Source organism: Hylaeus volcanicus, chromosome 1, assembly GCF_026283585.1.
Source record: "Hylaeus volcanicus isolate JK05 chromosome 1, UHH_iyHylVolc1.0_haploid, whole genome shotgun sequence".
In the NCBI taxonomy this organism is placed as follows: Eukaryota; Metazoa; Arthropoda; class Insecta; order Hymenoptera; family Colletidae; genus Hylaeus; species Hylaeus volcanicus.
The window spans coordinates 25,373,731-25,398,422 of NC_071976.1; the positions used below are offsets into that span (position 1 = coordinate 25,373,731).

At 38.8% G+C, this 24,692-nt stretch overlaps 1 protein-coding gene and 1 long non-coding RNA gene across 2 annotated transcripts in view; one reads left to right on the plus strand and one right to left on the minus strand.

Annotated features, from left to right (window-relative positions):
- LOC128872783 (zwei Ig domain protein zig-8) overlaps window positions 1-24,692 on the minus strand; it is a 130,175-nt gene that overhangs the window by 50,216 nt on the left and 55,267 nt on the right. The gene's annotated exons all lie outside the window — the stretch shown is intronic.
- LOC128872790 (uncharacterized) overlaps window positions 7,032-24,692 on the plus strand; it is a 61,949-nt gene continuing 44,288 nt past the window's right edge. Inside the window, exon 1 of the long non-coding RNA XR_008456257.1 lies at window positions 7,032-7,241. This is a non-coding gene — a long non-coding RNA (uncharacterized LOC128872790). The remainder of the gene's footprint in view (window positions 7,242-24,692) is intronic.

Below are 24,692 nucleotides of genomic sequence, written 5' to 3' on the forward strand. Positions count from 1 at the left end.
CGACCGCTTTACCTACGCGACCAATCCCGTACCCTACGTTTCGTGTTGTCGTTTGACTCCTTATTCTTGGATATGGGAGGCGCTGATACTACGTATTATTATCGGCGTTAACGGAATAGTTCTGCGACAACGTTGACAAATCTTTTTTTTCTTTTCAAGCAGAATCGTATTTTCGTTGGTCGAGGGCTCGATCGATGAACGAACGCTCGATTGCTTTCCTCGGCTGATTACTTTGTTCGATTAGTACCAAAAAGCGCGCCAGTGAAATAAAAGCACGGCGGGAGGGAAGAGTCCACCGACAAATGATTTAACTGCATCATTATTTCGATTAAACGATGGACTTTGAGTTTCAATGGGACGTTCCCCGTGGCTTTCCAGTTTCGACCCGCCCTTTCGCGTTGAATAAACGTTTATTCGAGGGAAATAACTTTTTTAATAGATTTACCATTTCGCCCAGGTACGTCCGCTCTCAGCGCGACGACGCCGACGGCGCGTCGTTGCTCCGAGGGCTGTTACGCGGCTCGAAAATTTTCTAATTGACTTGAAACTTTACCGCCCCGGTTACAAAAGGAACTTTTTTTAACGTCCTAATTAATGTTAAGCGACACGGATATCTAATTATAATTGCTCGTTTGTCGGTCGTTAAACGACATTGCCGCGCGTCGAGCGGCCCGCGTTGATAACACCGTTTTCCCATTCTCGGTGTTTGCGTTGCAGTTGTTGCACGAATTTAGGGAGATCTGTTATTCGAGCGATATCGCCGCGCTCATGGGTAATAAACCGACGAAAAATTAATCATGTCCCTGCAAAGTTCCGCGCTTAATTAAATTTTGTCCACCGATGGTGGGGGATGGCCGGCAAAAACAATTCTTGAATAACAAGCGAGCGTCCGCTCGCTGATAATGCGACGAGGCTTCCTCGTTCCCATTCGAATTAAATTCGAAATCCAAAAACTGGTGTCTGGGGACGATATTAAAAAGCGTTTCATTCATCTCAAATAAAATTCATGCTCGTCGGTGGGAAGTCTATTCTGAAAGATTGAAAATATTTACGGATGTTTTAAGGTTTTATCTAACTCTTTAATTTTCTATTACACTAATTGCTAATCTTCTTATGTAGATTGCGTTAACGACTTGTTGAGCGACGAAGCCTTTGAATTCTGAAAAAAAGCTCGCGATACACTTGGGGTAATCCTAACCAGTTACTGAAAATAACTGATGCTCGTTAAAATGCAAAAGTAAACCGCTGCGGCTGTTCTGAGAAGGAAATAAATTTGGGATTTGTGCTCGTGGTAAACTTTCTCCCATTTTAGTACATGTTTTGGCTAATTTTGCTTCTTTTCTTTAACACGTGAAAGAGGACTTTGTGACGTCATTGGTAACAAAATTACAATTTTTGATTTTTGGTTTTTGATTTTTATTTACTTCCTCGAACTTCCGATTCAATTGCAGCGGAAAACGTTTTCCGTATATAGGCGAGTGTAAATACGATATCAACGTCTTACGAGCGTCTTTCAGAGAGGATATAAACGGGACCGTAGGAAATGTCGCGAAAGTGGTCTTTATGGGGTGCTCGCTCAAAACATCTCGATGCTCTTCCAATATTCGAGAAATTTCCAATGTAGGTCGATTCCTGATCAATTTTTTTCTGTATTTTTATACATAATATTCAGAACTGTTACGCATTTTATAGATAAGCATAACCTCCATGGCAAATTCGTATTACTACATATTTAAATCAGTGTTACTTCTTTAAAATTCGTCCACTTTTATTTCTAACAGCTCAAAATTCCATCATAATCTCAAAAGTAACGTATATTAGATCTAGGTAAGGCCTATTTCTTTACAAAAAAAACGAAGATAAAATAACATTACTACTTACAATTTTCATTTGCCATAAATCAGAATTAGATACATGAAAATAAAATATTTAAATCACAACGTTGGACACGGTTGGAGATAACCAGAGACTCAAAATTGAATTTCTGTTTTAGATCCGATCGGAAACTTCAGAATTTTCACCGATCGGTACATAATTTTTATAACTTTACAAAATGAACGCAAGCTATGCACGATGAACACGTAATACTATGCACACGTTTATGAATAGACTGTGCGCCAAGTTTATAAACAACTACAAGCATCAAGAGTTTCGATGCACAGCGATGCTTCAATAATTGCACAATAATAGAGCTGAGAATTCCTGTACGTTACTCATGTAGACGGAGCAGAACATAGCAGGAATAGTGGAAGAATATTTATGTGCCGGATTCGAAATATTTGATGGAATATTTCCGGGAAGTTGCTGCAACGGTGTCGGTGTTCGCTTCTGTGCAAGTTGCAGCAACGTTTTTTACAATATTTCATACAATATTGGCGGAGACATTACGGAAGTGCTGTGAGAAAAAATTTTCGAATTGTTCCAGAGACATACACTATTCTGACTATTATAACACTATTTTTGACCAGTTTCAATAGTTTACATAATTATAGAGTGTAGCAAGAGTAATGTTGTGGCATTAAGACACAATCAACCGTGACTAACGATTCATTTTTTATATATTTTATCTTTTATATATTCCATTTTATTAGTCCATTTGTATCTAAAATAAATATTAACATGTGCTTCGTACGGATGAAATTCACATATAGACACACCCATAGAAACACTACGCAGTATCCCTATTTATGTATTTTAATATAATACAGTAACTTTCATTATATTATTTTCATCAATGTTACACAATCATTAGTTACATTTAAACGTAGAGAAAATTTTGAAATACTTCTCTCGAGGTGAATTAATACTTCCCTGCGTTTCAGATACGAGTTGCGAAACAAATTTATTTACCTCGTATCCACTAACGAGGTGGTAATATAATATAGTAGCTTTTATTGTGTACATCCTGTACGTGTCGCGCCATTATGACAATTAAAATGATGTATGAGTTATTCGAAAATAAAAATTCTATAGATTCAAGTATGAAGAGACTTTTTTACTATCCATCGTGGTCAACATAAATTCTCATTTAGGTGCAGAACTTTTAATGACAAATAAAACAACAAGTTTGAACCACGATTCAATGAAAATTGTCAATAAAAATTACAATCTGAATTACATAATCGTGTTACGTTTGAATTAGTAGAAGCTTAACCTAGCAACTTTTTAATTAAATGAACGCTGTAAGCAGCTAAAGTTACTAACTACCGAAAGTTGTTTTGGTCATGTATTATTCGATTAAAATTTTGTACGTCCGTTCACGTACGTTGCGAAGCGTGGGTGTAATACTTTCTTTCGAATCATGTGCATCGTCGTACAGAGACGATCTGGAAGAAAGGTTCCGTGTTGAGAATAAAATCGGCTTGGGGTGGTAGCACGAGCACGATGTTTTATTATGCAAAGCATGAAACGACCAGGCAACGAACACACGTATTTACATAGATATGATAAAGCGTGTGGAGAGGTTACCCGTGGTAATGAACGTTCGTGTTACGTTGGTAAAACTGAATTACAAACGGCGTCGAAGTTAGAATTAGAATCCCCCGCTCCGTTCGCCGAAAGTTTCATCGTCCGAGAAGTTTTTGATGCGACGGCACGGAAAAGAACTCGAGTTTTCGTATTTACATCTAAAAAGTTCAAATTCCACCGTCGACGGTAACGATATAAATATTTATACGTCCATCGAGCGATAAGATTGAACGGACCCCATTCATCGGCGAGTCGTGGGGCTAATGTAATCCATAATTAATGAATAATCAGTTATCGTGATTAATTAGTAATGAATTACCAGGGCCAATGACTAATGAACAATCAGACACGATTAGCTGTGAAATTGCAAATTGGAAATGTAGTTTATGACTACAGATTCGTCTGACATTTACGAGTGATTATTTATTAGAGAAGCAATTATGTCTTATGAGAGAGGGAAGATGGCAGCATATGTACGTGCAAAAGTAAAATGAGAACAGTGCAAATCCCTACCAACCCCCAAATTGACCACATTTTTAACATTCTCCTTTAAGCCAAAATAAACGAAGCAAGAAGAATAAAAAGAAAGTCAATTTTGCAGAGTATTACAAGGTTATCGTTGCGAAAACCTGTCGCGAAGTTTCGAACAATTGACGTAGTGAAAATTGTCAATGTTCATGGCGCGAGATTTTAACGAAATTCGGTGGAAAAGGGTCTGCGTTTCATACGCGATCGAACCGGTCAGATTTAGGATCGAAGACTCACGACCCGTTCATCCTCTCGTTCGTTCCGACCATGTTTGCCAATTAAGACGGAAACTGGTAATTGGCGGGTCATCGATTGATTACGAACCAACCGAATTTAACAAAGGGCTTGTATCCTTTGCGCGCGCACGTGCGCGCGCGTGTGTGTGTGTGCTTGCGTGGGCGTGCACTCGTGTATCTACAATTTGTATCACATAAGGCAGTGCTTCTCAAATTTCACGTTTTATAAACGTCGTCAACGAAAAAGAAAAAAAAGATAAATTAAAACGGTATAAAACTGTTATAAAAATGGTATAAAATAGTTGGGGAAATAGGTGAATTTGAACCGATGTGCTCCTACCTAAAAAAAAAGGATTGCTAGCGAGATGAATCTCAGCGCTGTTCCCAAAATCGACTTAAAAACTAGATATTACGCCAAATTCCATTGTAACGCAGTTTCCAGAGATGTCGGTACAAAGATTCTCCTGTAACCTGTTCTATAAATCTCTAAAGCTTTTATTAGTTATTTCACAAACGAAAATGGCATGCACAGCAGGAATAAATTGTAAACTCGCTACTCAAGAGTGTCGTATCGAGTAAATTGTGAACTTGTGTAAGGTTCTCCTATGTCGCATTTCGGAAAGCCAGCGCGTTCCGATAAAATGAATGGAGGGGAGGACAATGTTAAACGACACGAAGCCCGAAGATACACGAACGAAGGAGGAATATAACAACGGGGTTCGATGAAATATGGTGTTTACCGGGTCGATCAATCTCTATAAGAGGAACGGAATTACGGAACTCCTTTTTGATCCGCGGATAGAGAATTCATTTTTTCCATTTTCACAGCACGTTACGCTCACGTTTATCGGCTTACTCGATAACACAACGTCGGTAATACGAATATCCCCCATATAACATACATTAAGCAACAACGCGAATGTAACGGTTTATATGGATCGCTATACTATATTTACCTGTACTACTAGAATTGACAGGATTTCAGTACAACATGGTTTTCAAACGAAATGATATACATACGTTGATACAGAGAGCAAAATTTTATTCTTTAAACTTCTAGTTACTGGAAGAGAATGTACGATATTGATTTATGTGGATCACTCTGTATTGATCTGTACTACTAGAATTGACAAGATTTCAGCAGAATATGGTTTTGAAGCGAAATCTTATACAATGACACAGAGAGCAAAATTTTATTCTTCAAACTTCTAGTTACTGGAAGAGAATATACGATATTGATTTATGTGGATCACTCTGTATTGATTTGTACTACTAGAATTGACAGGATTTCAGTACAACATGGTTTTTAAGCGAAATGATATACAATAATACAGAGAGCAAAATTGTATTCTTCAAACGTCTAGTTACTGGAAGAGAATGTACGATATTGGTTTATGTGGATCACTCTGTATTGATCTGTACTACTAGAATTGACAGGATTTCAGTACAACATGGTTTTTAAGCGAAATGATATACAATGATACAGAGAGTAAAATTTTATTCTTCAAACTTCTAGTTACTGGAAGAGAATGTACGATATTGGTTTATATGGATCACTCTGTATTGATCTGTACTACTGGAATTTACAGGATTTTAGCTGCATCTCGAGAGTATGCTGCTGAATACACAAGTATTTATAAAATTAACGTGTACAGACGTGTTTTTTTTTTAAAGATTGTAGGTACAACTCAACTTTAGGATTTGGGTTATTAAAGTATCCAAGTATATGATGTAATAATTAATGCAGGTAGGAAGGGTAGGATAACGAATGATAAAGGTAGAATAAAAAAAGTATTTATTTCTACTTTTCCTACTAGGATAACGTTCGGAACGTTCGGATGCATCGGAAGAAAATTGCGATATTTTTTCTGAACACTCAAACGAAAGTCCAGTCTAAATTGAAAAGAAACATCGCGATATTCATTGGCACACTCGAAGAAGACAGCTCACAGAAGAGTGTTAGCCTAGCTGTTTCAGATGTTACGATTCCATCGATCGTAGTCATTACTCTTCCAATCGGATTTCGACCGATCAAAAATCAAAAAAGGGATGAAAAGAAGGCGGTAAAATCCCTTTGTCTGGTCCGGCGGTTCCACCTTTTGTGTGCACCGACGGTGGATACGAGTCAGGACAAATTGTAGCAGGGTGTCCGGCGAGGAAGTGATAAAACGCATCGAATCGAAAACCACAGCTCGACCGGCCATAACGCAATTTCATTCTTATCTCGCCCCTGTATCGCGTTTCATTGTTCCCCCGCTTCGTCCCTCGCGTGTACACGCTCCGGAGGACTTATTGCGGTTCGTGCTACCTTTATCTGCTTAATCCAATATTTCGTTCGTTACCTTCGGCCGCTTCCTGTACGATTTCGTGGAACAGGGACGAAACAAAAAGAACGCGAAGTGGGCGGAGGGATGGGAGAACGAAGACGAGGGGGAAGGGTAAGGGCGACGGAGGACGGCGGGTACGCTCCGGGGTGTACGCAAGAGCGAGAACACGGAGCTGCGTCGCGACGCCAATGAAACGAGTCGCGGTTCACTTGGCATCGCGAGAGCCGATTGGATTTAACAAATGCGTACTGCAAACTAGTTGCACGCCCCTGGTGCTGTCAGCCGTAACGCCGCGATTTTCTCTCTGGATTAAAATGCAATCGACGTTCCGTTCGCAATGACGACTTTTTCACGGAGAAACGCACCGTGACGACTACTACGCGCTCCTTCCGTTGACGAACTCTGCATTCAAGAGATATTGGGCGAGAAAAATTCGCTCCGTGATTGCTCCGATCGGTTCAATCCCATCGCGACTGAGATTCTCCGATAACGGAAGAGCGGGACCTCGATTATTGCGGGACATCGGGCCTGGGAGATTTTGCAGTAGTAGAGGTAACCGACGTAACTAACGATAGCTTCGGTTGCATAGTGTTTACGTAATACCTATAGTCGGTGGCGAATTATGCAGAGAAACAGACGATTATTATGGATTCGGGACGATTTTGCGTCGAGGGGATATTAGGTGAGAAAATTTCGTTCAGAGAACAGAAAACATATGCTAGAATCTTGATTATTGTGCGAAATGAGGGCTGACGATTTCTGCAGTAACCGAAACTTCTTCATTAATCAAAATAACCAACACAACGAATGGTGTTATCATATATAAATTTCTTTGTTTAAAGCCACACTAGTTTAGTCGACTGAGAATAATGTATTAGGTTGTCCCAAAAGTTTCTTCCATGACTTGCGCTCAATTATTTTCTGTGGCAGTGTTTATATAAAATAGACAACCTTATTTATTAGTTGTTAATATTGTATAACAGTAACGGAGCAAAATGAATCGTACGCAATTTAATAATGTAACATTAGATACAAAATATTGTGTACGTATTACTTATTAATGAAATGGAAGAAACTTTTGGGACAACCTGATAGTTTAGATACCATTGAAAACTCTTGTATCCTCCATAAACATTAAATTCCAAGTCCAGATATTTAACAGAAAATTAGAATTCGTACCGCAAAATGAAATGTTCCACGACAAACAGAAACTTAACTTCCCAATGGAATTAACACTTCCTACGCCCTTATATAATTCCTCATCTATCGTTCTAACAAACTTAACGCCTGGTCTCTAACAATAATTGGACATTAGCTTAATTGTCTAGCATTCACCGTGCCGCAGAACCTAGTAATTAACGAGTGCGTAATTTATTGGCATTCATAGCGTCCATAAAGAATGCAACGGAGCTTTGGCCATTCGTGACATAGACAGACCAGTCGCGACGTAGAGTTAACCCTTAAATAATTGACGAATTAAGCGATGTCGCTTGCGACCGATCGATCGTTTGCGGTTGTTGTGAATTGCATTATCGTTTAACGCAATGTTTCCCTCTAATTCAACTTGACCGAGCGCGGCACGTCCGTAGCTTACGGTTTGATAAACGATTGGACCATCATCGCCGAGATGATGTATCTCGAGGCCCCTGTATTCATACACAGCGGCTGGTTGTCGATAAAATCCACTCGGACGATTCGGAACGGTTCGAAAACAAATCACGAAAAATCGTTTGTCCTCGATATTTCGCGCGTATCGAGCGTAATCAAAATAATTATCAAAACAATGAGCGTCGATTCTGCTCGTATTTTTCCCTCTCGACAGTTTTGCACCGTGAATGGACTATGGGCAGAGAGGGGGCAGGGGACGGACGGGATGTCAGTCTGGCGTTTTGGAATAATCAATTTCTACTCGCATTTTTTTATTAGCTTGAAGCTTTAAAAAACAGACTTTCTTTTTGTATTTTTTTGTTATTCTAGGATCTCCAAGATAGTCTGTGCTTTTTATTTTTCTTACGATTTAAGCAGCTTAAAAATGTGTCGTTATCAAAATTTATAAAAATAATCAGGTCTGAGTTTCTTTATTGCATCCAAGTAGAGCTACAGTCATGCTCGCATACATCAGTCAATGATGCGTTTAATTTTTTCTCTCCACTTCATAGAATTACAAAAGTTCTTCTTTTCAATGAGTACGTATTCATAAATAAATAAATGTATAAATGTATCAGATCTCCATTCACAAAATACAAAAATATTTTTCGAGGTTCATGTCTCGTCTCTGATTAATTGCGCTTATCTTCGCGCAATTTCGCACTTTTTTGATAAATTCTGAGGGACATTGGACACGAGAGTCCCTTGTCTCGATGGAACTTGTTCATACATCAACGATCCGTTCCCTCTGCGTGCGGATTTACGATGCGTTAATTGCTATTGCGAGCGACGCGGCTGGACTCTTTCCCAGGGAAAATTAACTGATATTTCCTAGCAATACCTAAGTCGTTAGGAAACTTAGGTTCGTACACAAAGCAGAACCGTGTTAATGACGGATTTTAAAATGCCGTTGTTCTTTTCAAACGTACCGTAAATTATATTAATGTCGTTCATAATTAATGATACCTTAATGACTCCTTTTTATTAATCTGTCTTTTCTGTCCTATATACGAGACATCTCCTACCTAAAAGTTTACGTAAGCCTTATGCAAATTCATATTTTTACAGATCAAGGCAAAGAATTCAGATTTAAATGAAATAATGTCTTATCTTCTACACAGTGTAACGCATGTTTCATGTACGCTTGTATTTATACACATCCTCGTACATTCTCCCATATTTTCACTCGCCATAAATGCATACACACATTCTAATAATTATGATTAGGCAGTAAAACATCTGTTGCTGAACCTCACCTACTCACAATGACATCGCCACTGTGTTGCATTGCACCGATCGATAAAATAAATAAATAGACGAGAACTCTTTTTATTCTTTCTCATTTCTTTTCGTATATCCAATTCATTGCGACGAAGACGTCATCTAACATAAATGAATGTGAAAGTGCGAGCCCTCCTCGTGACTACGGCCTCGTCGATGGACGTACGAATGATAGAGGACGTTGGTGGACGCGTTAATTATTAATACGGCAGTTGATGTAGAGAATTAATGGCAAGTGGCGTGGCCTGAACCCCAAGGATGATTCAAAACTGGGCGACGCGAGCCGATTAACAATTCAAAGTTTCGGGCCCGTGGTCCCATGGTGTTCGCGTGTCTCCCTGGCGTAGACGTTCACCGTGTATATGGGAATTAACGCACGTTCATTGAATTATTCAGTAGCGAACGTCGACGTCTGGAATCCTGCCGTGGAGCCGGCGCAGCCAACCCCCCTGGTACTTTTTAATCGCGCAGGATAGTTCGGAATGCGACGCGAATGCGGATGCCTTTTGCGCGGCACGACGATGCAAATTTTGAGCCAAGCGAGTGGCCAACCCCAAGATAACAGTCGCATTTCCCAGTTCCCGTGTTGAATTCGATCTAAATTTCACCTCCCTTTGTCCTTTTTTTTTTTTTTCTTTAACGCGAAGGAGAGAGGAAGAAGTCGGTCAATTGAATTGCTGGATTAGGTATGGCTCAAATCCTGGCTCCTCTGGCGGAATAGAGTGCCCAATTGAGGACTCCCTTAGACGAAGACGGATCCATTTCTCTTCTACGTTATTAGGGTGTTTTAAAAAATGGAGGAGGATTCTCTGTCTTTCTGAGAGATGTGAGCGATAACGTGGACGTATTTTTGTTGGTTTTAGAGGAAATCTGGAAATCTCTGTCCTTTTAGAGTGTGTATACACACATGGTCTACGAGTGTTTATGAAGGGAGTAGTCTTTTTTTCTTGGACCAGTTTCGAGGGAATTTTGAAATTTGTGTAATACAATCTGGTAGAAATATTTTAAAGACCTTAAGCAACGGGAATATCGATTTTTAATCCTGAAAAATAGATCATTTTCCTTAACGTAAGTAAAACCATGTTGCTTGATTTAATTCTAAACATGAACAATTTTTGATGAGAGTTTTGAATAATGAAGGAGAAGTACTTTAGTTGCTTCTCGACCTAAATCTTTGGTTTGCCGAGAAATCTATTTATGAAACCAAAAACACGGTCCCATTTAGAAAAATAAGCAAAAAGAAAAGAAGTACGTCATCGAAGGATAGTTTTTTTCTCTCTTGGTATTTCAATTTTACGCCGCATCAATTTTTTGTAGTTTCATTTGGAAAAGAGCTCCGGCTCGTTCCAGTTTCCAGAATCATCTTGTAAAATTTAATCAAACTCAATTGGCCGTTCAAAGCCACCGGCAGGGTAACATTTCTCGTCTCATTGCGTAAACGCGCTGGCACATGATCTCTGCCTGTACAACAAAGGGGCCAGCTGGTAAAGCGGAAATGAAGAAATAATGTTTGGTATGATTCTATGAATCGGGGAAGTGACCTCGAATGACCAATTCAATTTAACCCCGAGTACATTTCTATGGCACTGGAATGGATATTAGTTTCCGACCGTTAACCTTGTTTCATACATTTAGATTTGTTTCCTTCTCGCGTTTTTCCACATTTTATTTACGCTCTATATTATTTATATTATTCACATTTAGAGCGGATAATAATTTCGATCGCCGACTTTGTTTTGCCGTCCACCTAGATTTGCTGCACATTTTAATATATTCATTTTGTGACCTTCTCCCGTTTTTTTTTTCATATTTTATTTACGCTCTATGTTATTTATATTATTCACATTTAGAGTGGATATTATTTTTTGATCATCGACTTCGTTTTGCCGTGCACCTAAATTTGTTCCACATTTTCATATATTTATTTTGTGACCTCCCTTTTTTATTTTATATTTTACCAGGCAACCTTTTATGTATCTTTTACCAAATGGAATTAAAAAATATACTTTTTCCATAGTTCCATATTTTTTAATTATTCGACACCTGAAGATACGCATTTTCCCGTTTTGGTCATTGAAATCAGTTAATTTGCGTTGATTTCAAAAGCATTGATTTTCAGATCTGTACATGCAGTGCATGTAAGTAAAATTATAATGAAAGTTTCACAACCATCTGCATTACGACATAGAAACAGTGGAAATTGCATTTTCTGTACTAGTTTCATTTCTTTAATAGACCCTCAATGAGTACCGTAAACGTCCATTCAAGTGGTTATGTTCCTAGCTAATTGCGATTAAATTTTCTAGAATTGCCAAGAAAAGCCAATACCTTTTAATTGTACGAATCGCTGAAAATAGTTCCACTAGAAACATTGCATGTGTGGTTTATGTACGACCGTGTACTAGGAACGTTTTAATCGAGTAGCCAGACAGTTCTCGAACGATTTTCTATTAAATTGATAGATCGTGGAGGACGTACTTCTCGACGTACCGCTCGTTACTCAGATTTCAATTCGTTCCAGATTGGACTTTTATTTTTGGAGAGCAGAGGACAATTACTTATCGAACTTGTTATTCAATTGGCTGTGTCAGAATGTTTCGACTGACGTATACGAGGAAGCTTTTATTAACCAGCGACATATTTAACGTAGTTAGAAGTTGGAGAAACCCGAGGACAGGACGTCTATTGGAGTCAGAAGTGGCTATTTGAGGTGAAGGTAAACAACTGCGCATCATTGGAGTACAAAAATTGTTAGAACTTCTAGACAGGGTCGAATATGGTGAGCCTTTGGATAACGATGGTTGCCTCTTGTAGTTTGTTCATTTCTTTAGTGTAGGTATACATGTATTCGTCATTTGTAACGATTTAAAAAAATGCTTCTACACCGTCACGTCGCCCACACGTGGGTGACAGGAATTTTCACTGAGGAATTAAATAAATTAATTCTGAAGGTGAGGTGTTCACAAAAATTAATCTGGGCAGGATTGATTAATTCTAAAGAGGTTGCAGTAATAATAGGTACTACCACAAATGTTGGATCACAACATTTCTAATCGTATAGAAACAAAATTTAGCCTCGTAGGAATTTTCTCGATTATTAGTCAACGTGTTAAATGAGTCTTTAAAAAAATTACATTCTACATACATAGATGCTTTTGTGAGGAAAAGATAAATCGAAAATGAGCAACAGAGTTTTTTTTAATTTGAGCTTTCAATTTTGAGAAAATTGGTCTTGAATCTCTTTGGAGCACGTGCACGACTTGATCATCGTCTCTGACCATTACTCACCATTTCTACCGATGTTGCTAATTTATGTGGCTCCTGTTATGTTAGCGTTCATTTCGATTAGTTGTAATTATTTAAAAAATTGCATTTTCCATAGAAGAGGTATGATACATGAGACAATGCCAGAATTAGTAGAACTGGCCAGTCGTGGTCAGAGATGGTTAGCCAAACCTTTCGATTTATTTTTACGAAAACGAAGCTTCCTATGGAAAAATATTATTCTTCATTTTCGATTCGTTTTCAAGCAAAGAATCATTCCCTGTTGATAACTTTATATTTAAGACCCTTTTTACCCCCTTAGGGGTTAAATTTCGAAATATTCTTTCTTACTACTTGTATAAGGAAATAAAGGAAACCTTTGTGCAAAATTGCAGCTTCCTAGGTTCAACGGTTTAGCTTGGGCGTTGATTGTAATCAGTCAGGGCTTCATTCTTATAAATATATGCATATAGATCAAACAATAACTTGGACCCAGAGTTTAACCACGAACGCAATTTCGTAATACTCAACCTTCATCTCATTTTTCAAAGACGTCTACTTGCAAACAAGGACCTCGTACTTCCTTCATCACGTTCCGTCCTCGCTCAAGATCATGGAAGCCTCCTATACTCCATTTTCCGAAAACCCGTCGTCCTGTGCAAGAAACTTAATATCTCCATCGCGAAACGATTATCCGTCGCGATAGGCGACGACGCGGAAGCGGCAGGAAGCGTAAACTGTTGCGGTCAGGGGGTAAATTCGGTCGTAAAGTTGACAAAAGTAGGGACGCGTCCCGGTGCAAATAATAGAGGACAGGGTCCTTGGGAAACGGGCACGCGGCCGAAGACGCGCAAACGCGAAGCAAAACAAACGAGTTTCGGGGGAACTGGGAACGCGACACGCCGCCCGAAATTGCACTGGGTCACGGAAATGACGGTCCTGGGGTGGCGGGAATCATGGAAAGAACGGAAGCAAAAGCGGGGGTGGCTTTCTTCACGGGAGCCGCGCTTTCAACGTAATTTCCTGGAAAACGGAGTCGGAGAACGTGCGCGCGCAGACTATCGGCCGCTCCGTTTCTCTCCGGGAGCGATGTGTTGCTAGATTAATCCAAATATGAGCATTTACTCGAGCCTGATGACAGAAATGCGTGCTCGTGACGTATATACCGTGGCCTCGGACACACAGAGGAAAACTGACCGAGATTCTGCTTCTTAATACTTGTGTTATTACGTTTGCAATTGCATCCGCTTCGGCATCGATGCATAGGAGGCTTTGAGATTTTGTGTTCGACTCTGCGCCATTTTGTTGCAAAATGTGCGAACAGGAATCGCATTACATTAAATAGTCTAACTTTGGACACGTGTCTTTTTTTGTATTATTAGACTCGATCATAAATTTGTATAGCTTACTTGAAGCGTTGACACCACTGCGAACGTAAAGAATGTTTCAAAAGAGGCTTCAGAATTTTGTTTTTTAATACAATTGAATATTTTCAATCGGTATATTTTAAATAAGGTACACATGATCGTGATTAAACATAATTGAAAGTGTCCACTACGCCACGTCGACAGGCATATTTTATTATAAAAAACAAAACCCTGAAGCCTTTTTTTAGGAGATCCTTTACTTCATACTCTTTCCACGTAACGCCTGATCATATATTTTTCTTTAAGGGGGAAGTCTGGTCCAGTTAATGTATTTTTATAATGTATATAATTTCCAGATATAATTAATTTTGGTATCGAAACTTTTTTTTACATATAAGGGGACGTTCAAAGAAGAAAATTTGACGGTGGGACGCATAGCTCGTCGAATTTTTATCCGATTCACTTGATTCAACGCTTAAATTGAAGGTAATTAAGTTTATATGCGTATGAGCCTCGACTCTTAATGAATTATTATTATAGCATAAAGTTATTGCGAAATAACGGCCGACATGTATCGTTCATTTTCATGTTTTTTTTGCCGCCATTGTTGCAATTAACAATTTTTTTTGCAAATTGAGCTTCATACGGATTTTACGTACCTACTAAAGAGAAAAATTTTCTGATTTTATCTGTCAGATGTTTTCCCAGGGCTCCGCGTATCCCACCGTTTCGACCGAATCCTTTCCTTGCGACTACTACATATATCTATGTACGTATATATTCAAATTAAATCTACACTGTCAAATTTTCTTCTTTGAACGTCCCTTTATACGTAAAAAAAAGTTTCAATAACAAAAATTAATTATATCTGGAAATGATACGCATTAGAAAAATACATTAGCTGGACCAGACTCTCCCCTTAAATCTCTGTAAATAAATTGTTGCAGTTAACGAAACGTGAACAGCGTTTTGCCGCACTCGTTCCGCTACGTAACACCGTCGCCGTATTAAACGCGATCTATCGGAAATGGGGTGGGATCGGTTCAGGATAACGAAACGTACGGCTGATTGGTTATAACACGTGATTGATGTCATTACCGATTCCCGCGCGCGCGCAACGTTCGCGTGCGTCGCGGCACGAATTATCTATGCACATTGTACACATTGTTCGAACATTAGTGGATTGCTATTTGCCCTGCGACGTATCGTTGCCCGATAGAAGGGGCACCACGGCCAGCGACGATTCCGTACTTTGAGGTTATCGCCTCATTAGCATATCGAGCATTACGTAATCTCTTCCTCCCTGCGCCCACTCTCATGATCGCTGGGGACGATACCGCGAGGTTGAGTGCAATCACCGACGTGTATTAATTTCGTCCCACGAAGGGTGCCATGTTGTATTTAAATTTCTCTTTGGAAACGTGACTGAACTTTTCGTTCAACCATTTTTATGCTCGTAAAGGCGGGTAAATATTTCTTTCTGCGGCCAACGACGATTGTTTCATTTGTCGAGGCTCTAAAGAACAGAGAGCCGCTAACCTCATGAATAATTCAATTTTTCTGAGCAGCTTGATGCGATTATTCTTATAAAATTTATTGCGAGCGAGGTGTGCACCTACTAGTAAACAATGAATTATAATTGTTCGAGAAACATGAATTTATACAATCCACTTCGCAAGCTACACAAAAATGAACAAAGAATTTCACTCACCGCAGTTACGCTATAAATCTAGAGTGATTTACACGAGCGCAACAGATAATTCTAACATTGTTTCCCTCTGCAACGCCGCAAATAACGAATAAACATCGCTTTCCTGGAACGCATAATACCAGCACCGCGTACATTAGAAAATCGACGACTGTTCACCGAAGCGCGCAACATGTTTGTTCGCATTATACATAGTTTCACTGAAATACGACACTGCGGTGCGCGGTTGCTCGCATTAGAAAACCAAAAGCGAAATTATTTGACAACTCGAACAATGTAACGTATGGTATCATTTTTCCATTTGTTTGCATTCATATTTGGTAGCTGCACCGTTCGCCCCAATTTCCGTGTCGCGTCGGGCATAAATTTTTATGTTTGTTCAGTTCGTGTTACTCGTCGAGTGGCTGGTTTGCCACGGTCCCGCGCTGTGCAAATTTCACTCGGGTTTATCCGGTTGGTATTAAGGACAGCGCCGAGGATTGGGTTCCCGATGTACAACTTCTCAACTACTTTCCAAGATTAAGAATTTACATGGTCCTCAATTTATTCGCTTATACGGGAGCACCGAGTTCTAATTAGGACTTAAACGATTTGGAGTTCTTCTCTCGTATTCAATGGCGATCGATGCATCGTAAACCCACTTCTGGACTCGCACTAGGGGATTAAGCAACCCGGTTTCTCAAGGTTAAGGCGTGTAACGTGTCTGCTTTGCATATTCGTGTACCTCGTGGAGCAGATTTGTGCTAGGCGAGTATACACACCTGAAAATTCCTAATTGGTTGTTTCGTGCTTTCGCAGATTAATCTGAGTGGAACAGAGTGATGTCTGAATTCCAACAGATTCAGATCATGGTATAAAGAAATTTTTCTTTGGTGGTCGTAAAAAAATCTTTTTCATATACTTTGGAATTAACGAAGCATCTACGTCATTGAAAATTTCCTATTTGCTTAATATTTTTCAATGTTCCAATTATGGATCAAGTTTCATAGCAATTGGAGGTGGTGAATTGGGCGATGTTCCTTGTTGTGTGAATTTTTCTAATTTTCATTTTTGTGACAATGATGATAGAAGAACCATAAAAGTATCCATATATTTTTGTATCTTTTTTTTGTATCTTTTCGAGATGATGAATCCTGTCTAAGAGGCGTCACACTCCCTAAACGTCAATGGATTCGAAAAGTAATCGCTCCTATCTTCTCTCGAAGCTCGACGCTCAGATTCCCTTGAGGTACGTGCAATTTAATTACTTAATTAATAACGCTATCGTCCTAGATCTCCAAAGCATGGAGCAAAGCTCATTAAGAAGGTCGAAGGTCGATATTTACTATGTATCGTTCGTTTCCGATCCTCTTAACGAACCTTTGCATTTCGCCTGATAAATAAAAGATAGTGGCTCAACGCTGAGACTCTTCCAGTTCCGAGAAGTGGTGGGGATGATCCAGTGACTCTTACAGAATTTCTTAAGAAATTTCCAAGTCTCTAGGATGGTTAACACTTTACCTACTGATCCGCAAAAGAGGACTTTCTACATTACTCTATATTAATTCACGAATATCGACATAGATATTTAAACGGGTATAACTAATTATTAATATTCGTAATCGATACAAAAATTGTACTGGTTTAATTTTCTCATTATCAAGAGATCAGAAGTCACCTGTCGTTACTAGGTGCACAAGCTTTATCTACTCCCAAATATCGAGTAAATGAAGTGTTAAGCTTTAACAACCAATGTCTCCACAGTTCCCGATGCATTTCTCTTTAAATACCTAAACAAACCCAGTCGAATGACACATCCGCAACGCGTAAACAAGAAATACAGCTGTATGATTGAAAAAAAAAACTACGCAAAGGGGCTTCATAGAACACCTGACACGGCTACAGGATGCCTTTGAGGCCGGAGGTTTCTGTTTCCCGACCAAATCTAACGCTTCGTCTCGTTCCCTTGTTAGCGTCGCGCGACTCTTTGGTTTTCGATGGTAGGATCGATCAAACTTCGTCATCGTGAAGTGGACGCCGCGCCGGTTGCATTTGTAGACGGCGAAGTGGGAAGTCTCCGTGGCACACCTGGTTTTGCCACGGCGGCAATAGTTTCACCGTCGCGTATACGCGGTGCAACGTGCGCGTGGTATGTATTGTCGCCCTACTGCCAAGCGCAGGTGTGCCGGGGAGTTTTTCGGCTCGGTTGGTATCGTCGACCCGGCAGAAGTACAGGTGAATTATGATATCGAGGACCTGGGAGGGCCACTGTTCATTCCACGACATTCTCGATCGCATTTAAACATTGAGCGCAGCGGGGACCGCAGGGGTGGACGATGGAAAGGGGCACGGTCGAGCACCTAGAAATTTCACTAGCTGGAGAGGGTAGGAAGGGATGCAATTAAAAATCATCAGAGATGATTACTGCGCAGAAAATTTCACGATTGGTTAAACAGTTGAACGGCTCACGTTCACTGTACAAAAATCCGCCATATCTGCGAGAAACTTGACCCGAAGACTCGGTCGCTGTTCGTTTCACCGCATTCTCGATCATATTTAAAAGTAGGGTGCATCGGGAGTGGAACATGGAACAGGGTTACACGGCCAGAAATTTCACAAGCTGGCGAGTGTAGAAGGTGGTGTAATTATATGTATATTAACGGAGACGATTACCGCGGGCAAAGTTTCATCATTTAATACTTATTAAGCAGGATGCGGATCTCGCGAATTTACGGTGTACGCGAATATGAAAAATGTATGATAAACGTTTTCAGGATATTCGCACTTATACGGAGCGAAATATTCATTTACGAAGCATGGGTTGGATTGTGTATGTGCTTTTCGTATTTGCATGCGCTATAAATGCATGGGATTCGCGAACTGATTATTACTGATATTTTCATAAATATAATACTCAGAACGTTTATGGAGCGTGGTATTTATGTGGTCTAAATGGCCAGTGAATAAAATCTCACTTCATTCTTCCTTTATTAGAAGAGATGAAGAGAGGTTATTTAACTTTATTAGGTAGAATAAAATACTCCTTAAGATTTGATTAAAACGCTTTGAATATTTCTGTAAATATTAAGTACATATAAGAAAAAGCAAACAGCTACAAGAGGTAATCATCAAAATCTGCTTGAAATTAAATCTCGAGAATGTAATGCTTAAATACAATGTGTTATATAAAATTCATCAATTGACACTTTTATTCGAATCATTTTCCAATGCGTTTCATAATTTAGTGGTTACACAGGTCTGAATCAAAGTGTCACGAGAGAATACACGTTAAAATTGCATGAACGATAAAAATTTGTAGCTCATAAAGCCATCATAAATCGACTCTCTTTAAAGTGAAAATTCACTTTTACATTTACATGTCGAACAATTTCGGTAGTAGAGACCCAGATATTCGCAGTCGGGTGCAATTGGTCCCCTGCATCTCCCGGGTGCGCCGCCGAGCCGGATTGATTTTAAAAATGTAATCGATCGGCGGGTGTACCGAGGAGGGAAAGAACACATCGAGGTACGAGCCGCGGAGAGTGCGTGTGTTCTTCAGACTCGTTGTTATTTCCGATAACAAAGGAATTTATATTACAATTTAATGCACTCTTTGGATAAACCTGAGTATTTTTCACGGCAATACGAAGGAATGGAAGCGCTTCGCGTTTCCAACCTGTTTACGGACATTGTGATTGATGCATCCTCGGGAAATCGCCGAGCGAGCGAGCTTCCATCGAGCGTGCAACGACTTGGGATTTAAATTCTACCCGTTTGAAAACTAGTAAAAGACAGACGCACGTATATTACTATGTAAGTTCGCGTTATTCGATCCCCGTGTTTTTGTTGGCAACGTATGAAAGCGCGTTTCTCACGGAAAGTGGATAGGTCTCTCGGATCGATCGCTTTGCTGAAATTGAAATATGATATAAATAGTTTCGTCGGTTTCGAATTTGTTTCGGAAACGCAGATTATCGAATCGTGCAATTTTCCTGAATTTCAACTAACCTAGACTACGAACGAATGAATTTTATATTTCGTGGAACTATAAATCTTGATGGGTAGTAGATTTTCTATTGTTTTCATTGAAGATTGCCCATTTAGACTAAATTATTCAGTGGGACGAAAAGTCCGGCATTGTAACAATTCTGAACGATCTGAATTCTGAAATAATGGTTATATTAACCCCATATATGGTTTTTCGCACCTTGCCGAAACCCAAACACGCTTTTGCAAAATTGTTGTCTCTCTGTTTGTTTAAACAGGCCAGTCTTCAAAGAATAGTATTCCTCACAGGTGAAACCGCGGTGCACAGCCAGTAGTAAATAAGAGTTTAAAATATTTCAGCGAACCTTTCAACATATTTCTGTCTTCCACTTTTGGATCACCTTTAAATTCATAAAATGAAATTATGAATTAAAGAGGAGTAAGTAATTGAAGTCTAGAGACGAATCTGGTTCAAACATGTTACCGTAAGTGATGAAATCAATCTATATATGTAGGTCCAACATTTTAAAGTGACGTTTATCGTGCAATTAGCGCCAAAACAAGTTTCAAACTATAAGGAGAGACTGTCAAACCCGGGATGCGTTGACGGAGGTACCTTGAAATACAGCGTGAAAGCTTGATCTCATACAAGGGCTCATCGTGTTAATTACACATTATGCTGTAGATGAAGCTTCGAGGGATAAATGCATATTTCAATATTTAAATTCATATTCCACGAAAAAAATTAACCAGGCTTAATACTCTCGGTATCAATAATATTTTTCATTATAATATTATTAGAGAATATTCGAAATGCACTCACAAGAAAGCAGTAAATTGACTCTAAAATTTCACTCAACTTTCTCGTCGGTGTGTAAAATCATAATGTAACGCAATTTCTATGAATGTCAACCTCTCAATCAATAGTACAATCAAGTTAATGTACATTTCCACTCCTCATTTATTAATATAACGTTAAAAGTTGAACATAACGCGATGTTGCAACATGAGTTATTTCTTTCGGCATTTAGTAGCTACTTAATTTCATTCAACATCAACAAGGAATGGTATCCAGATAAATATTAACAGCATCACCCTCCTCCCCAAGAGCCAAGGAGTACAATTCTTGGCATTTCACTCGTAATAAATTTTGTTTGTACGCTGTGTACGGTTAACTTCAGTTTCAACTCTATAAATTATTCACGCAGTATTAATTTAGCGTTTCAAGTACGCGTGGTAGTTTCGGCCGTAGAGTCTGGGAAATTACGCGACACCTTCCAAGTGCGAAGTTTGCCGTGCATTCGAGCGCATACATTTTTTATAAAGAAATTTCGAAGCAATTTGACTTCAACACGTACGATTAAGCGGATATTTGCACAGAAGGGGACGAGAAGTAGGCAATGTTTAGGAATTTCTGTCTTGGTTACTTGCAGCGCTGCGTAATTTTTCTTTTATACATCGACTTATCGATACTTTATTGAGAGTTTTACGTTGTTATATCAAATAGCAGGAAATATCTTCTGAGATAGAGGTGTATAATGCGTAGGATCGCTTTGAAAAATTCCTCTTGTGAAATGAAAAGTAAAAATTGTTTTTATCTGGATTAGTAAATTTGTTTCTATCTCAATCATTCCCTGAAATGGATGAGAAACGAACAGGTAGATAGAAACATTATTCTAAACCAAATCTGTTTAGTTTCATCTGTAATAAGACCAGGAAATATCGTGGAAATATTTTGAACCGAGAATTTCGTCTCACAGCCTACGGCAGACGTCTCTAACATCGTCCGTATTTAATATTTTTTAACGATATTTAATCTAAGTATTAGGGGGACCACAGAAAATGTGAAAAAAAGTTGATTCCTTTGACCTGATAAAAATGAGTAATTTAAGAGTGGCGGGTTCGTGTATTAATTTAACGATATTCGCGAACGTGCGCGACTGTAAACGAAACGGTTGAAAAATCGTAAAATCGGAGAGGGGAAAAAGGAAAATGGAAGAGGCAGGCACTTGCGTGTGCCAGTAGTATTGATTTCACGCAACGGGCCACGCGAACTCGACTTTGCGCTGTTTCAGGTCAACGATACAAGTGCTCTTTTAAGTAGACTGCTGGAAGAAAAGTTTGAAGGAATACAGCATTAATATTATTACGGAGAACCGAGTGTTTGCTTGTTGAATCTTTCAATTTCTCTGGACGAAGCTAAACTTTTTTCTTCGCGCGACGACATCTTTCCGACCCAATTATTAATATCGCGTTTTTAATACGTTGCTTTGCGAATTAATCGTGGTCGTGTTTACGCGAAGTAAAACTTGTTCGTTTCAAATACCAACGGAGAGGCTCGCGAGCTTTAAACAAAAATAGGAATCAATATTTGGATAACGGTTTTTAGCCATCCTCGGAAGCAACAATTTTATAAAACAATTTACGATGCTCGTTAAATTCCAGCAATTTCATCTGTATGCCTGGTAAAAAATCACTGACGAGAAAATAAGATAAAAGTGGTTTATTTAAATTTCCAGAGTTTATTACATAAAAGAACGTGATCATTTTGGACGAAGCAGAAACCGTAATGGAATTCAATACTGGTTTCAATTAAATTGAAAATTTCGACGTGATTTTTAAATCGAGAATTTCAAATTATTTTGGGTAGAAATAAAATGAATTTTACTTTATTGTTAAAGTTGGAACGATACTATAGATTGTTCTTCGTGTAAATTGAATACGCGTTGAACTTTATTTGCTTACACGATGGTTTTTGCTGGAACAACTGTATCAACTTCATTATTACCGTGGCGTACAAATGTAATCGCGAAAAAATTGGATTGCATAAACAAAACTGAATTACCCGTCACCTGTAGGTTTGTGATATATTCCCGTAGTGATTACATCACTTTGTCCAGTTTAATAATTGACGTACATTCATAGTCGTTCTACATATTTTTCTCTCTAACAATGCACCACTCGACACTGCGCAGAAAATTTCGCTGAAAGTAAATCAATCGTACTTCGAATGTTTAAGTCATCTATCACGTTCATCTGACGATTGTTATCAGGTTTTATTATAGAAATTACGCTTGAACGTTATCGATCTGCTATGTTTGCAAAATCTGGGTCACTTTATTCGCGAATGTTATTCTCCGCTATCGCATTATTCTATTCGCAGTATATATAAAAAGTCAATACCATCATTATTTGCTTAAATATTTGCACCACATTTCGCGTGGTATCGATACGCCTCCATAAACGTCGGCAAACCGAGGTATCCAGGTAAAGAGGACTTATTTCGATTAAAAATGTTCATTGTGACCAGAGTTATATTTATTCTCGGTCGAAATCCAATATTGGAAAGAACTTATTGGATAATCTAATATTTTCCAAGTAATTGGCCATTTTCGGCAGGAGTTAATTAAAAAGTATCAATCGATACCTTGGCGACGAAAAGTTACTTGTATCCGTTTTGTGCACCGTTTAAGCACAGATTTTAATTTCGTCAATCGCTCTCGATTATTTACCACGGTATATGCAGACTTCAACTTGACCGAGAAATACGAAAAGAAATATTCATCTGATGTATTTGCGTATTTCTTAATAGTCCAGGTAGAATAATACGAGAACATCGAATAATATTTGTTCGAAGGCAACCCATGTCAGATCAAGGAGACACTCTTTGTCAATTTTAACGCAATTTTCCATAATTCATTTGCACCCAACATTCTAATGTGGCAACTTAAAAGAGTAGATCCTTGATAGTTCAGGTAGAACGATAAAAGAGCATAAAACAATATTTTTTCGAAGGCAACCCGTCTCAGATTAAATGCAAATAAACTTCGCCTCTTGCGGTGCTTCGTTACGTTCCTCGGCATTTACTTAAAATAGAACCTTATATTCTAATTGAACAACGTTAAAACGGGTTTGCTTGGTAACAAGACATTATGCATTCTCCAACTACGCGATTATCTCGAGTAATACGCCGGAGAATTAAGCATCCCCTCACGAATAAACGTCGCTGAAGCGTTATCTCATCAGCGCAAGAACCGAAGCCACGATATTAGACGGTATGAATTATCGCTGACAGGAATTTCGAGGACCGTTGGCAGTTTGGGGCATCGTATGGTCCATCGATGCTCTCATCTGTGCAATGGAATCGCATAAATGGCCGGTCGAGAGTGGCGGCACTTTAGTCGAAGGACTATCACTATTATCCTTTCGAAACGACACGTCTACCACCATTAGACTAATTACAGACAAGCAGCTACGTATTGTCTTTCGACGTACCAGGTGGATGTTCCTGCACGAACGATCATTCGAGTGTTAGGGAGTTTCTATTAGGGTTGGTGACTGGAACCACCCATGCGAATTCCAATTTCAATGGCTCTTTTAACTCGTGTTAGGAATTGGAAACAAAGGAGAGTTTGGTTTAAGTGATGTACATCGACTAATATACAATAATATTGTTTGTAATTCACAGAGAAGCTTGTAAATGTAATATAATGGAGACGTCTTCAATTCTAGAATATAATTGAATTTAAATTATATTTACCATGTTGGTTATGATGATATCTTCCAAATGATTTTTTTAAACCTTGAATATTTAAATGAAAATTTTTATTTTAATTTTATACCGCACATCTAATCGTTATTCTTTTATCGATTTATTTTATTATTTAACTCACCATTGAGCTCACAGAAGGCATTTTTAATAAAAACCTCGTGTTCCCGAGTAATAAAAATATGCATTGTTCCCACTACTACAACGAGATACTAACCTAACATCGGTATTTGCCAAAATGCAGGTGGATAAATTGTCAAAAGCGCGGCTTATTTGTGGGGCTGAACGGCTTTAATTTTCCGTGAACAGTCGAATTGCAGTGCATTGTGTAGATATTATTTAGAAAAAATC